Source organism: Candoia aspera, chromosome 3 (assembly GCF_035149785.1).
Source record: "Candoia aspera isolate rCanAsp1 chromosome 3, rCanAsp1.hap2, whole genome shotgun sequence".
NCBI lineage: Eukaryota > Metazoa > Chordata > Lepidosauria > Squamata > Boidae > Candoia > Candoia aspera.
In genome coordinates, this window is record NC_086155.1 from 46,953,391 (window position 1) to 46,968,140 (window position 14,750).

The window sequence follows — 14,750 nt, forward strand, 5'->3', positions numbered from 1 at the left end:
GGAGGAAATCCTAACAGCATACAATGTGGCCAAATAAAAGTACCCCTGAACAATTTTTCCCCTATGATAAAAGGGAAACCTGGAAAGCATGAGTACCGAAAAATTGTAGCAACTGAGAATTCTATACTTTGGAGCCCTTGGTGCTCTCTGAGCCTTGTTGTTTTCTTGCAGATGTTTCACTGCCAGACTAGGTAACATCTTCAGTGTGAAGAGGGAGTGGGCCTTGCTCTCAGCTTATATACCGTGGCTTGCCCTGCTTGTGTTGGTGGGGGTGTTGTTCTCTCCTTAGGAGTTCCTTGATTGGGCTGTTATTTGCTGCTTGGTTGATTGCCTGAGTTAATAGTTCCTTGATTAGGGTGTATTGCGCTGTTTGATGGTTCATCTGGTGTTAATCCTAGTGTTGATTTTTGCATATTTGGGTGTTGATTGCTGGCAAGGGAGTGTATTGGTCTTTTGGCTTTTCTATTGTCTCTTTTGAATGGTATGTAAATGTTGTTTACCTCTATGTGTCTGTTGATGGCTGCTTTGTCTGGCTTCCAGGAATTCTCCGGCGTTTTTGGGTTTGGCTTAGTTTAGGATGCTCACAGTTTCCCAGTTGAAACTATGGTTGAGTCTGTCCATGTGCTGTGAGATTAAGGAGTTCTTGTGTCTTCTGACTGCTAGCTGGTGTTTGTGGATGCGCTCTGCTAGTCTTCTGCCTGTCTGTCCTACATAGTGGCTGTTACAGTCTTTGCACTGTATGCTGTAAATAACTGTTTTTTCTTCTTGGGCTATTGGGTCTTTTGGGTTGCTTAATATGTTTTGAAGAGTTTTAGTTGGTTTATGTGCTATGGTGATGCCATGTGGTTGTAACAGTCTGTTGGTGGTTTCTGAGATGTTTCTGATGTATGGGCAATTTATCCTTTTCATAGTTTCCATTGGTTGGGTTGTAGTGGGTTGGGTGGTGAGGCACTTTTTGATAAAGTTGAGTGGGTATCCATTTTGTTGGAAGATGCTGTACAGATGATCTTTTTCTTTTTTCTGGGTTGCTGCAGTGTGTAAGTGCTCATCTGAATAATGTTCTTACACAGCTTCTCTTGTGGGAGGTTGGATTGTTACTGTGGTAATGGAGCACTTGGTTGGTTTGGGTAGCTTTCCTGTAGACTTTCCAACATTTCCTCTATTGATGAGGATGTCCAGAAATGGTAGTGAGTTGTTTTCTTCCTCCCTTGTGAATTTATTCCATTAAAGATGTTATTGATGGTTTTGTGGGTTTCTTCCAGTTGTTTCTTTTGTATTATGACAAAGGTGTCATCTACATACCGGATCCATACTTTGGGTTGTATGTGTGGGAGTGCTATCCTTTCCAGACGCTGCATTACAATCTCTGCTATAAGTCCAAATATTCGCCTTGATTGGTAATTCTATACTTACAACCGTATTTTTGAGATACGTCATTGAAGTGCTCAATTTGTCTCCATCAAATCTCTCTTTACTGGCCTGCCTGTACTAACTTTCATCTTCAAAAAGGATTCATTTCCAACCTGTAGGATGTTCTGTTTCCTGATCCAAACTGATCTTGGACAGGTTCCAAGTATGGAGATGGAGAGCATGCATGTATGGCGTAAGCAAAAGAGGTAATAGGTGGAACAGCCATGGAACAGATTTTATTTAATGCAGGAGCTGGAGTAACAGTTGCACATTTATTTGTCTACTTGATTCATAACCTGTAGTCCTGAACTGTGAAGCAGAGGTAGCAAATACTCATCTACGTGTAAAGGCATTAAAGCTCTCCATAGCTTGGAAGCTAAGAAGCCAGATCCAATTAAACTAACCCCTGTTGTTTAACAGCTTACTGGGGACAGCAGTGGGAGATTATATTTTTCTTTTGCTAATTTTTCTTCTTTAATAGTGAACAACATCTTCTGAAAAGACTTCAGAGGTTAAGAAAAAAGCAGCTAATTAATATTGTGATGGTGGAGTCCATAATTACCCCTTGAGGAGACTGCAGGGTACCAATCATTATCTTCCCATTCCAAGCAGCAAGATGCCTTTCCTGTCCCGAACTAGAGCTCCAGGGATTCCAGGCCACAGGTTGAAAGAAGGGAGATTAAAAACAAAATCTCTCTAGAGGAAGAAAATGTTATCTACTTCAGTTTGATTTTAGGAATGGTCTTCTAAACCAGTATGCCAATGTTTAAGGTCAGCTGACAGAAAGAAGTCCTGATAGCAAGGAGGACAGAAAAACTGCAGAACAGTGTTCCCACAGAGGACCAAGATGGGAGGATTTCCATTATTATGATTAGCTCACAGAATTTGTCAAGTATCTTCAAACAGAGCCAGAAAGCTGTAAGGCTGCAACAGTACTCCTCAAACAAGCACTTCCTCTAATAATACTTATGTCCCTAAGGGGGCCCTAAGCTCTTGAGAATCTGGTTCTTACATACATTCATTAGAGAAAAGAGATAGTGTAGGAGAAGAGCCATATTAGTCTATGGTAGCCAAACATCAGAAGGTAGCACCTTTTCAGAAATCGCTATTATTGTATACACAGCAACGTGAAATCACAGCTGCCAGTTCTTACCTGGTGTTGGCCTTCATTCTCATCAAGGTCTTCCCAAAAACCTAGGATGTTGCAATGTATCAGCGGAGTATATGTGCAGATCCAAGCAGTGTGGCCTTTTGTAATTGACAGATGGAAATGTTGTCAATGCGCAGATTATCTAAGTGCTGTCCAAGGCTTTTTGGAATGGTACCCCGTGTGCTGATAACCACTGGGACCACCACTGCCAATTTGTGCCATAATCTTTCAACTTCGGTTTTCAGATCTTGATACTTTACTGTCTTCTCCAATTCTTTGTCTTCTACTATCCCCTGATATTGTCATGGTGGGCTCAGATTCAGAGTCAGAATCTTCAGATGAAGAAGGGCAGCCAGCTTCAGAAGTGGCCTTAGATAATGAGCAGTCAGCTCTGGGGTCATCAGATGAACAGTCACCTGAGCAGCAGAGGAGGTGGGGCTGGCCAGCAGAAACAGCTGCCATGCTCTCTGAAGATGAGGGCATGGAATTACCATCCCCTCCCAATGGAAGAGCCAGTGAGCAGAAAAAAAGCAGAGCAAAGGAATTCATGAGGCTACTCACTAGGAAGTAGCCTCGCCTTCCTAAAAAAGCCACACCAAGACTGCTCTTATTTAACAAGAGCTATGAGCTCAAGTTTTTTTTTAGAAACAACTGTTTGCAAACCCAGACTCTATGTGCTTTGCCTTTGGACTCGAACCTGTGTTATTGTGACTCTGAACCCAGATCGGCTGACAGCCTTGCTGATGCTTTGGACCCTGGATTTGCCTGACCACTCTTGTGCCTGCTCCTTGGATTTTTGGACTCTTTCTTTAGGCAAGTTTGCTGGACTTGTGGGGACTTGGTTGCTTTTGCATGCGTGCGTATGCACATAACCCTCCCTTGCTGCTTGCTATTGCTTAAAAAAACTCACCTAGTAAAAGCATGCAACTACCTCTTTGTGTATTCATGTGTGCTTGGCCAGAGACAAGACAGGTATTGCCACATCAATTATCCATACAAACTTTTCAACCACAGTTAATCTGGTGTGTTATGCGACAAAACTTTATCAGTTTGTATTCGGAAATCCCACAGTATTTTAACCTACTCATTTTCGACTTCTTTTTCAACTGTGTGTTCTCACCAATTTTTCATTACTAGCAGATGATAATTTTTACAGATGTTCCAGTGAATCATTTTGGCAACTGTGTTATATAGTTGTTTATAGAGAGTTTGTGTGATCTTCTTGCACAAGCTGAATATATGATCTACTATTTCTTCAGCTTCTTTGCACAATTTGCACTTTGAATCACTTGATGATTTTTCAATTCTGGCCTTGATTGTATTAGTTTGGATAACTTGCTCTTGAGTGGCCAAAATCAAGCCTTCGGTTTCTTTTTTTAATGTTCCAGTTGTAAGACACTGCCAGGTTTTATCATTATCTACTTTACTCTCAATCTTTTTTAGAAATTGACCATATAATGCTTTTCCTTGCCAGCATTGTGTTTTTATTACATTATTTTGATATTCACGTTTTGTTTCCTGTACATTCAGTAAGTTCCAATTTTTAACTTGCATCAGTGCTTGTTCTTGACTATCTTTTATATAATCAGCCAATGCATGCTTTTCTTCTTTGACAGTTTGTTTGACTTGAAGTAGACCTCTGCCTCCATTTCTGCAGGGCAGGTACAGCCTATCAATATCACTACGGGGATATAATGAATAGTGAACAGTCATGAGTTTTCTTGTTTTTCAGTCCAAAATGTCCAGTTCAGTTTGTGTCCAGTTAATAATTCCAGCAGTGTATCATATAACAGGTATGGCCCAAGAATTTATGGCTTTGATGGTATTTCCACCATTCAATTTTGTCTTCAACACTTTTCTCACTCTTTGGATGTATTCTTTACACTTTTAACATGTCCATGTTATCCAATTGTAAAATGCCCAGATACTTGTAGGCTTCATCCTGATGGCTCCTGATGGTCTGGCCATTTGGCATTTCAATTCCATTACTGTTCATGATTATACCCCAATTTATTGTTACTGTAGCACATTTTTCTGGGCCAAATTCCATTGCTATATCTGTGCTAAAAATTCTTACAGTGTTTGTCAATGATTGAATTTCAATTTCTGATTTACCACAAAGCTTCAGATCATCCATATAAAGCAAATGTGAGATTTTATTAGCATTTTTTGCTGTCTGGTAGCCAAGATTTGTCCCCCCCCCCCAAAATCACTGAAAGTAGGATCATAGCAATGACAAATAATAAGGGTGATAATGAGTCACTCAGGAAGATGCCTCTCCTAATGTTGACAAGCCCATATTTTTCATTTCCAAGCACCAATTCTGTCTTCTGCTTCATTATTTTTTTTGATAAAGATTCTAATGTTTTTGCTGACACCAGTTGTTTCCAAATATTTGATGACCAACTATATGGTAATGAATCACACACCTTTTTATAAACAATCCAGACCATATGTAAATTGGTTTGGCTTTTGCAATTCTCCAAAACTATTTTATTAGAAGCTGATCTTTTGTACTTCTGCTTTTCCATTTATTTTCTTTCTGTTCTATTGGAAGGGTGTTATTTTCTCCCAAATAATCTTGGATGTTGTCCACTATTATGCCAGCGAGTAATTTAAACATTGTAGGCAAGCATATTATTGGCCGATAGTTTCCTGGCATTGTCCCTTTCACTGGATCTTTTTGAATCAGATAAGTTTTGCCAGTTATTAACCAATCACTGATGTCTCATTTATGCAATACCATTAAGCTGTTTAGCTATAATTGGCTGTAAGCTTGTCAGATATTTGACCCAAAAACCATGCAATCATTTCCAGGAGATGTCCAGTTTTTAATCCTTTTCACTTGATTTTTAACCATGTCTGCTGTTATTAGTTCTTCCATTTGTTTTTTACAAAATTCATCTTCAAATTCTTTTATCCATCCAGCATTTTTATTATAATCTTTTTGAGTTTCCCACAGATCTTTCCAAAACCGTATTCTTTCATTTTTGTTTGATTTTTCCAATTTTAGAATTTCTATTGCCATTTACACTTTGGTAGAATCACCTCTACCTCTAGCTGATTTTGCTTAAATTGGATGATTCGTGTCTCATAGCACTCAATTTTCCCAGCTCTTGCTGTTATTTGTTGCTTTATGATTTCCAAAGCTTCTTCAATTTTTCTGGTGCTGAGCCAATATTTTTTTTAATTAGGCTTGTCTTGATCCTTACATTCTTCAATTTTTGCTCTTTCATGTTATTTAAATTATTTGCACCTGCTCTTAATTTCTCTACCTTGGCCTCCAGTCTGATCTTCCACTTTGGGACTGAATATGATTTGGCTTTTGGTTTTTTAATTTTGATACCCAGTTCTTCTGTAACCACCACTGCTATACTGTAGGCAAGCTGATTGGTCTGTTCAATAGATATTATTTTAACCACTGTAAACGCCTTATTCACATCCTTCACTATAGGTGCCTGGTCTTTTGGGGGCACTACTTTCAGTGCTGGCAGTCTTTGTCTTTTTACTGGTAATTCTGCATACACTATAATTTTCTCTTTTAATTCTTCTAGATGGGGGGTTAGTTCATAGGTTGTTTCAGTGCTGACCTGGTACTGGTTCTATTGTTATTACTTCTTCTAAGTTAACATTTCTGTAGCTCATATCAACTGTTTCCTCTATATTTCCAATTGCTGTTATCTGAGTTTCTTCTACTATTCTATTATTGTTTTTGGGTCTTCCATTTTCACATTTTTCTGAATTTCTTCCAGTTCTGCATCCCTGAATATTTTATTTCTGATAATGAATCTCCTTTGATCTGCTAATCATTGTTCAGTGATATCTGAGTCTGGATAAGCTCCTTTCCACAGTTCAAACAGTCGCTTTAAGTAGCCCCACTTTATTGGCTCTGATTCATAACAGCAGGCCATAATGGCGCAGTTTTCAAACACAGTATACTTTTGTCTTTTCTGTGATAGTTGTTCTTCCAGAGTTATTCTACAGGGCTAAGCCCTGGTTGCCCAGCCACTGTAGGAGAAGAGCTGTATTAGTCTATGGTAGCCAAACATCAGAAGGTAGCACCTTTTCAGACATCATCATCATCATCATCATCCATAAACTTTCATGAAGTACAGCTCATTTCCTCAGATGCATGGAATGGCTAAACTTATATGGGATTTAAATTGAGATGAAGTGGGGAGGAAAGGGAGGAGAAGACAGAGTAGTTAAGCAGATGCAGGTTTCAGGTCAGACAGATACAAGGACCTTACCAATTAACAATTGTACTTGTTGAGACATTCTGCGATAGCCTAAAACCTCTTGATGTAAGTAAGTTCAGCAATCTCTTGCACAATTATGTTGTTGAGGCTTTTGTTTCAAAATGGTTACTCTGAGATCTATAATGGAGTATCCTGGGAGGTTGAAATGCTCTGACACTACTTTGTTCTTGTTTTAAATCCTCCTGATCTCAAACTTGTGTCCACTAATTATTCTGTGCAATGGTTAGTCTGTTTGTCCTATGCAGAATCCAGAGGGGCACTGCTGGAAGATGACATATATCACATTAGAGGAACAGCATGTGAAGACACCTCTAAATGTATACATGTAGTTGTTGGGGCCTATGATGGTGCCATTGGTGTATGGGGGCAGTAGACATTTGGGTTTGTTATAGACTCTGGTTCCCACATTAGCATCCTGTTGCTTCTTGCTGCTTGTTAAAATCCACTTCAGGTTGGGTGGTTGTCTTTAGGCAAGTATGGGCCTGTCACAAGTGCCTAAAAAAAGTGGTGCCCAGTATGGGCTATAACTTATTAATAATGTCTTTGAGTGGTTTGATCTATGAGCTGTAGGTGAAAATCAGTGGTGTTTTGTTCTGTTTCTGTAGTCTATCTTTTAATAGGTAATCCATGGTTCTATTGATTTGTCCACTGATCTAGTTGGGTAGGTAGTTGAGACTGCTGAATTTCTTGTTTATTTTAATCAGTTGAGCATGTCTGTCAAGAGGGTCAGAACAAATTTAGTTGTAGCTCAGAGCCTTGGCTATGGATAATATAGCCCAATTATATCTACCTGTCTCGTTGGGTCCAGGAGGAAACGCATATTGCAGGTCCTATCTGCTAAGGAGTTCCATCTGACGGGACCTAGGAAATGAGCCTTTTCTGATATGGCACCCACCCTTTGGAACATCATCCCCTCCGAGGTGAGGTTAGCCCCAACCCTTGTGACCTTCTGGAAATCCCTTAAAATGTGTTTCTTTCAACAGGCCCGGGGATCCCCTGGCAACAGGGAGCCCGTGAGCTGGCTGCATCGTAACATTCTGATGTTTTGTGATCTTGTTTTTATTTATGTTTGTTAAGTGGTCTCTGTGGAATATTTGTTAGTTTTATTGTACGTTGCCCAGAGTCAGTTTGTGTGAGATGGACAGCCCAATAAATCAAATCAAATCAATAAATTAATAAATAAAAACTGGAAGCATGTAGATATTGTGTGGTTTTACTGTGAAATTGAGGCAGTTGACTTGTTCTGTAATAGGCTGAGGCTGAAGTTGAAAGTGGGATGGAAGTTTATCAATTTTATACGGCTGCCCATCTCAACAAAACGTTGTTGAGGTCATGATGGAATTTGTTGAGAGATTCATGTTCAGATGAGGAACATCTCATCAATTAATCTCATGCAAAGAAAGGGTTTCAGCAGATAGGAGTTGAGAAAGTATTGTTCTAGATCAGCCATGAAAACATTATCTTATTCTGGAGCCATGTGTATGCTCATGCCTGTGCCACTGATTTGCAGATATATGTTACTACCACAGGTGAAGTAGTTGTGGGTGACTACAAAATCATACAATCTGGTAGCAAGGCATGCTGTGCTGAAATCAATGATGATGTTCATGATGACTCGAAGTCTATGCTTCTGGGGGGACTGGGGTATTGGTGTATAATTTCTCAACATCCATTGTAGCTTAAATGGCATTATCAAGGAGACTTCCAATGAATTTCAATCTTCTTAGGCAGTGCCGGTGGCCTAAAGTCTGAGTATAAAGTCTTGATATTCCAGCTGTTACGTTCCAATGCTTGAGACAATGGGGCAGCCTGAATTGCCTGGTTTTGTGTATTTTGGAAATAGGTAGAACATGATTAGTTAGGGTGTGTGTGTGTGTGTGTGTGTGCGCGCATGCCTCCATGTATATACAGGAAATTCTTTCATCACGCTGCATAGTTATTTCTGATATGTTGTTGTGGGATCTGAGGATAGAAATTGGTAAAATGTGGTGTTGGAGGGTTTCGGCCAACTTCTATCCTCAGATCCTACAACAATGTATCAGAAAAAAACTACACAATCCAATTAAGGAGTGGTCCATTTTGCCTTGTTAATGTTACCAGCAATTCCTGTATCTAAACCTAAAAACATACTTCTATAATAACAGTAAAGTAAAACAAAAGAAAAAGAAAAACGCTTCAACTCAAAGAGCTTTAAATCAATCACTCTATAAGAACAACTATCTTTTCAAATATATTTAAGACTGTTCATCTTCAAAGGCTCTACAAGCACAAAAATTCTACAAATCCCACTATCCAAGGCAGATTTAGATACCCTGAATCATAGCTTTTAAAATCCTACATGTTTCTTGCATTCTAGCCTTTCTCCTTGGAAAACAGGTACATATAATTCTATCTATCTCCATTTTCTTCTATCCCTCAGAGGCAGATTTCTATGACAGCCAACATCTTGCAGTTCTAAATGCAGCTCTTTTCAGGACACCTTCCCTATAGTCTTCACCCATGTTTTTATTTGCACTGTTATATGTCCCACATCTGCTTGATCCAAACACTACCTGATACTAATACTGTTAACACTTACCAACTTCTGCACAATTTGCATGCAAAGATTTTTACTTCTTTGAAACCACTTTTAAAAAATCCTAAATATACATCCTGCATTACAAGTTCATAGAGTATAGTGCCGAACACAACATACACACACGCACACACATCCATAGAGAGAGAGAGAGACATAACTGCATTTCAGAATGAATCCCTGGTCATCACACACTAAGCGGTTTTGAATCCTACGGAAGAAAAACATAATCCTGCAATCACACTGTGTTGAAGTATGATATGGGCTGCAATCCAGGGCTTCCTGAGATTAAAAAGGTTAGTACACTCATTCAATGTATCAGGCAGAAACTATCAGCACAGGAAATGGGCGTTACAATGGAATGAGGAAGAGACAAGTACAGTAGAGCTTAGGGAGTTCTGGAGTTGGATGGCACCAAAACCAGACTGCATCAAATAAATAAATAATTATATTACTATCAGAAAACCCATAAATATCTAGAGCCTATCACTTCTTCTGGACGCCCATGTGCTTGTTCAAATTGCAGGCAGGCACTGTCTTAAAACAGTTGTGTCTGTAAAAAGCAGAAGAAAAGGAGAGAGCAGCTCCCTATATCTAACAGTAATATAACTCTGCAAATTCTTTCCAGTGGAAATGCACCAAGATTTCTTCTGTAATAGCTTGCTAGCTTCTGGGGTCAGTAGTTAAGCTTGTCCGTGTACAGAAAAGAAATGATGAACTAACTTGCAACTTTAGCTTAAGAGTACAGTTTTATATATTTACTGGTACTATTTTTTGTCATCTGTATTCAGCCTCGAGTTAGTTTTTTTACATTTAATTATGTATATAACTAAAGTGGAATAAAGGGGAAATTATTATAAGGAGAGGAGGCTAAGAACAATGGGAAACGAACCTTAAGAGGTAGAGACTGCTCTATAAAGGAAATTCAATCTTGCAGCCACTCCTTCTTGAATCTATGCTTTAACTTAATTCTCCTTGTGTACATAGCAGTCTTGAGTACTATTCTCCAAAGATCCCCTGAGGAGAAGAACCTGTCATTAAAGGCAAAGAAGTATCATCACACCTTGTAAAACACATGTTTTATATTCACAAAGCATCAGGTTGAGTTTGTGGCTCTCTGGTTTCTGAAAAAATCAAGGGATGTGAAATCACTCTGCCTGAATTCATCCTTGGAAAACCGTAGCTAGCAAAACTAATCAAGAGGTGGGCAACCTTTCCTAATCCTTAGGCACCATCATATGCTCTCAGGCGACAGTCTTTTATTTCAGCATTTTCACTATGGAGCAAATCTCAAAACATCATGGAGGAGGAGGAGGAGGAGGATTTTGGCAGGCCTGGAGAAGCCTCTTGAGAGGAACAAGGTGTGCCTCAATACCCTCAGGCATTGTACTAGGGATTTCTGAGTCAGTTAATATTTGGCAAGATGCGCACATTTCAAGGCTTGGTATATGGCAGCTTTCCCCACAGTCACCAATCTTCTTTTACAAAAGCAGATAACTACAGCATGCTTGACACTTTTTTCCCCCCTAAAGCACTCTCAGTGCTAACCAATCACTGCAGCTGTCAGTCTACAGAAATGGAGTGTGTAGCCAAAAACACATCCTTTAGATATTTTGCAACATTCAGGGTAGACAAGCAGATTTTGAAAGGATCCACTCTAAGAGGTTGAGAAATCTGAAACCTAGTGAAGATGAGTTTGCGAAATGTAAAAATGAAGGCATCGTGCTCAAATGGGTTTGTAAAGTGTAAACAGGAGACATGTATGTCTGAGTATGAGGTGCACATGAACATGAAGGAATGGCTGCAGGACTGAAGTGAAAGAAGGCTGCAGCAAGCAAAAACAAAGAAAGGCTGGACAAGCTTCAAATTAAAGCTGCAGTAGCCTTACCAGTTACTTTATAGCTTTTTGAGGAAGGTTATGGGCTTAGCTCAAATGGAAAAAATTAGTGAAGGAAAAACAAAGTGGACAGTGCTACATGAAAGAGGGTGTTCTATCAACAGAGGCTTTGTAAGGCTCAGATTTCAACAATATTAACACTCCTCCCTATGTGCTCATCCCAAATTTCCCCATATCACTCTACTTCTTCCTCCTCATTCCTACTAAGCCCCATTCAGCCTCACCGTCATAGCGAAGACAGCAGCCAAGCCTCTCCACGACTAGTACATTCACCCACTCACCTCACCTACTCTTCTTACAATTTCTGAGTTTAACCAAGTGAGAAATGAGAGATTGGGGCGGGGGGGGGAGGTTAGGAAGGGGCATAGAAGGGAATAAGAGCAACGGAGGGGTGTGGAGGAGGGGGAAGAGGCGGCGGCGGCGGGGGGGAGTAAACAGCTGATGAAAAATGATGGCTGATGCAGTGCTGCAGACGAACCTGCCTGGAATAATAAACGGCTGCATTACACCTCTGTCCTGCCAGGCAGAGATCATGATTTCAGTGGAACAGGGGAAGCCCGTCTAAGAGCATATGCAAGATAGCCAAAGACAAGCAGCAAGAGAAAGGACAGTATCTTGGGCTTATCACAGGAGATGAATAATACAGATGAGACCCAAGGTCTAGGCAATTTTGCATAGAATTGGAAAAGGAAAAAAATGCCAGTTTAGGAGACCAGAATCCTTATTCCCAATGTCTGCTTGGGAAAAAATACTGGTTGCAGGATGAAGGGGTGGGAAATTATGTGTGTAAAAATCTGAAGCAGAAGTTATTTTTTTCAACAGTATTGTTTGGTTTTGTATACTTTTCCATGAACCTTTTTAAAATAGGAAGTATGTGGAAGCTGTTTTTCTACATTTGTCTCTGTGAATTGAAACAAAAATACCATGTCCACCTATTTGGAAGGAAGACCTACTGTTGGATTTACTTCCAAGTTAATGTTGCATATGTGCAAGAACTGAGAAGAAAACTGGCAGGCTGGCTCCCTGTGAGATAGACATCTAACCTTATTTCACCTGCTTTTCCTCCACAATGTGACTCAGCAATCATTAACTCTCCCTATATTCCTAAACTGAACATTTTATGAAGGGCACAATCTCTTTGGATAGAAATTAGATCATGTCAGCATTCTAAATGGCATTTTTATTCCCTATGATAGAGACACTTTTCTCTATTACATTCGTGTTAGCATCATCTCAAGAATACAAACTAAATTTAGGTGTTTGCTAAACTTTCTTCCTCTCCAAAGCAATCAGGAAACAGGAACATTTGTGAGGAAAGCAGCCTTCCATTATTAAGTATACTGGATTATTTTCACAGTAAATCATATTAAATTAACACACCCAAACAATCTAAAATACAAAACTGAAGAGTCATGTATTGGTTCATTTATAAGAAGTCACAAGGGGGTTACCCAATTTAACACAATAGCCATATATACATACAGATATGTATATTCTCTACCCCAAAAGGAGCAATTACGGATGACAATCTGGAAACACATTTGCAATGCTATGGCCTAATTGGTGAGGGTATATGTACTTCTTCCTAGACCTAGGAAGAAGCTTAAGCAACATATTATAATACTCCCTTTCTGCAGATCTTTATAATAAGCTTTCCATAGCAACACAAAGCAAAGTATGAGAATGCAGGTAGGTAAAGAAAAACGTACTTCAAATTGGATGGTGTGAAAGTTTTGGTTTTTGGAGGGAAGGAAAGAAGAGACAGAATGGGCATTGAAACAAAACTTTTCAGCCATGCCTTGATGACTGACAGGTTTGTCACAGCTGTTAGTGTGCCTGGATGTGCCAGACGTCTTAGTGTGAGTTCTTGCAGCCAAATTCAAATGAAACTTTTGCAGTTCCTCAGATCCCATTTGTATTTAGCTGCTGCCTTGTCACAATTGCTATGCAATTTCTGCATGGAAAGCCCTCCCCTCTTGGAATTTTGTGTGACTTGCAGGTAGATTATGTCTTGTGTGACAATTGTAGGCACAAGCGTCTTGCTGTAGTTGTATTCAAAACAAAAATCACATGCCAGTTGCATTCTTAATTGTTATCCACATGGTACTCTTACAATATTCAAATTGTTTATAAATCCAGCTTAGGCTCAAAATCAGGAGGCAGCTGCTTGGGATCCCAGAACTGTGTCAAATGCCTGTCCTGCATTACTCATATCAACGCCATGTCTGATCAAGAAAGCCAGAACTTCCCACAGTGCCTCTGGCATAGGACCATTTTGGAGGATGGTGGAAAATTCAAATGTTCCCCAGCAGAGTCTGGGAACTACCACACTGCCTTAAGAGTTGCTTCTTACCTGGCATCCATTAGAGAGCTGCTGCCCCCACTAGTAAGTGTATAGGGGTGAGTATCCCCAAAAAGTCCAGTGGGCTTTCCTCACACTTGGAAGTTTGCACTGATTTTGTTGAATATAGAAAAATAGTTGTAAGGGATGTTACCTAATTTGTTCTCCCCATTGCTTCTTCTAAGATTAAGACAACACCTACAAAGGGTAGATATGTGGAGTGGGCTTAATAACATTCCCTCCTAGGTTGATCCTTGAGTCATTCTTGCATTTTCAGTGAATTGCCTTGGCTCAGTTGTTGAATGTAGATATATCAAAGACAGAAAATGACCTCATTTGGCAGCTTTCTGTAGCAATTGTGATCAGGAAAAGAACTAAACTCTTGGAGCAACTTCTAGGCCCTAGTTCAGTTTCTGCTTCTGTATACCAATAAGTGGCAGCTGGGTGGGTTACTGGATGGCAACTGGGTGGCAGGAAAAGGTTGGTTGAGAACAAGAGTGGATTTCACATGCTAGCAGAGAAAGAGAGGAATGTTGAAGGATCCTGTAACTGGCAAGCAAATGTCAAGGGTACTTACACATGGCTGCTGGATAAGCAAAGGCATTTTTCACTGCAACCCCCCTAGAATAGTCTTCTGCACTTGATTTTTGCTCTCCAGTCTCTGCCGCTTCTGCCTCCTTGAATAGATCTGCTATAATCACTTTTGTCCTTGAGAAGGAGCACCCTTTTCTGTTTAATCCAGCTAGAGGGTTACGTTATTTGGTATGCAGCAGCATTTCAGTATCTTGTGATTGTCCTGGGAATGTATGGCATAGAGACAACTAAAGAACTTGGCTTTTACCTTCATGGACATCCTGAAATGTGGGAATGATCCTGTCTTTCTTTCTTTACCATTTAGTTACTGCTACACTGATAAAACATTTTCCCTTGAGAATTGGTCATCAGGGTTACTTCTATGTGGATAAAACTTACTCCAAACATTCATCTTGTTTCTCTCCCATCTCCTTTTCTATTAGAATGAAGCAGTTCTAGCTCTTCATGATGATATGATTGAAAACATGTGGGCAAATACTTTAAAAAGTGACTGAGTTCTATAGTGGAATTTTGGCTGTCTCAAG

At 39.7% G+C, this 14,750-nt stretch overlaps 2 protein-coding genes across 3 annotated transcripts in view; one reads left to right on the forward strand and one right to left on the reverse strand.

The window, feature by feature from the left end:
* Window positions 1-368, forward strand: part of GOLT1A (golgi transport 1A) — a 321,971-nt gene extending 321,603 nt beyond the window's left edge. Inside the window, exon 6 of the transcript XR_010067561.1 lies at window positions 356-368. The gene's annotated coding sequence lies outside the window, so the exon portion shown is untranslated. The remainder of the gene's footprint in view (window positions 1-355) is intronic.
* Window positions 1-14,750, reverse strand: part of ATP2B4 (ATPase plasma membrane Ca2+ transporting 4) — a 167,973-nt gene that overhangs the window by 88,578 nt on the left and 64,645 nt on the right. The gene's annotated exons all lie outside the window — the stretch shown is intronic.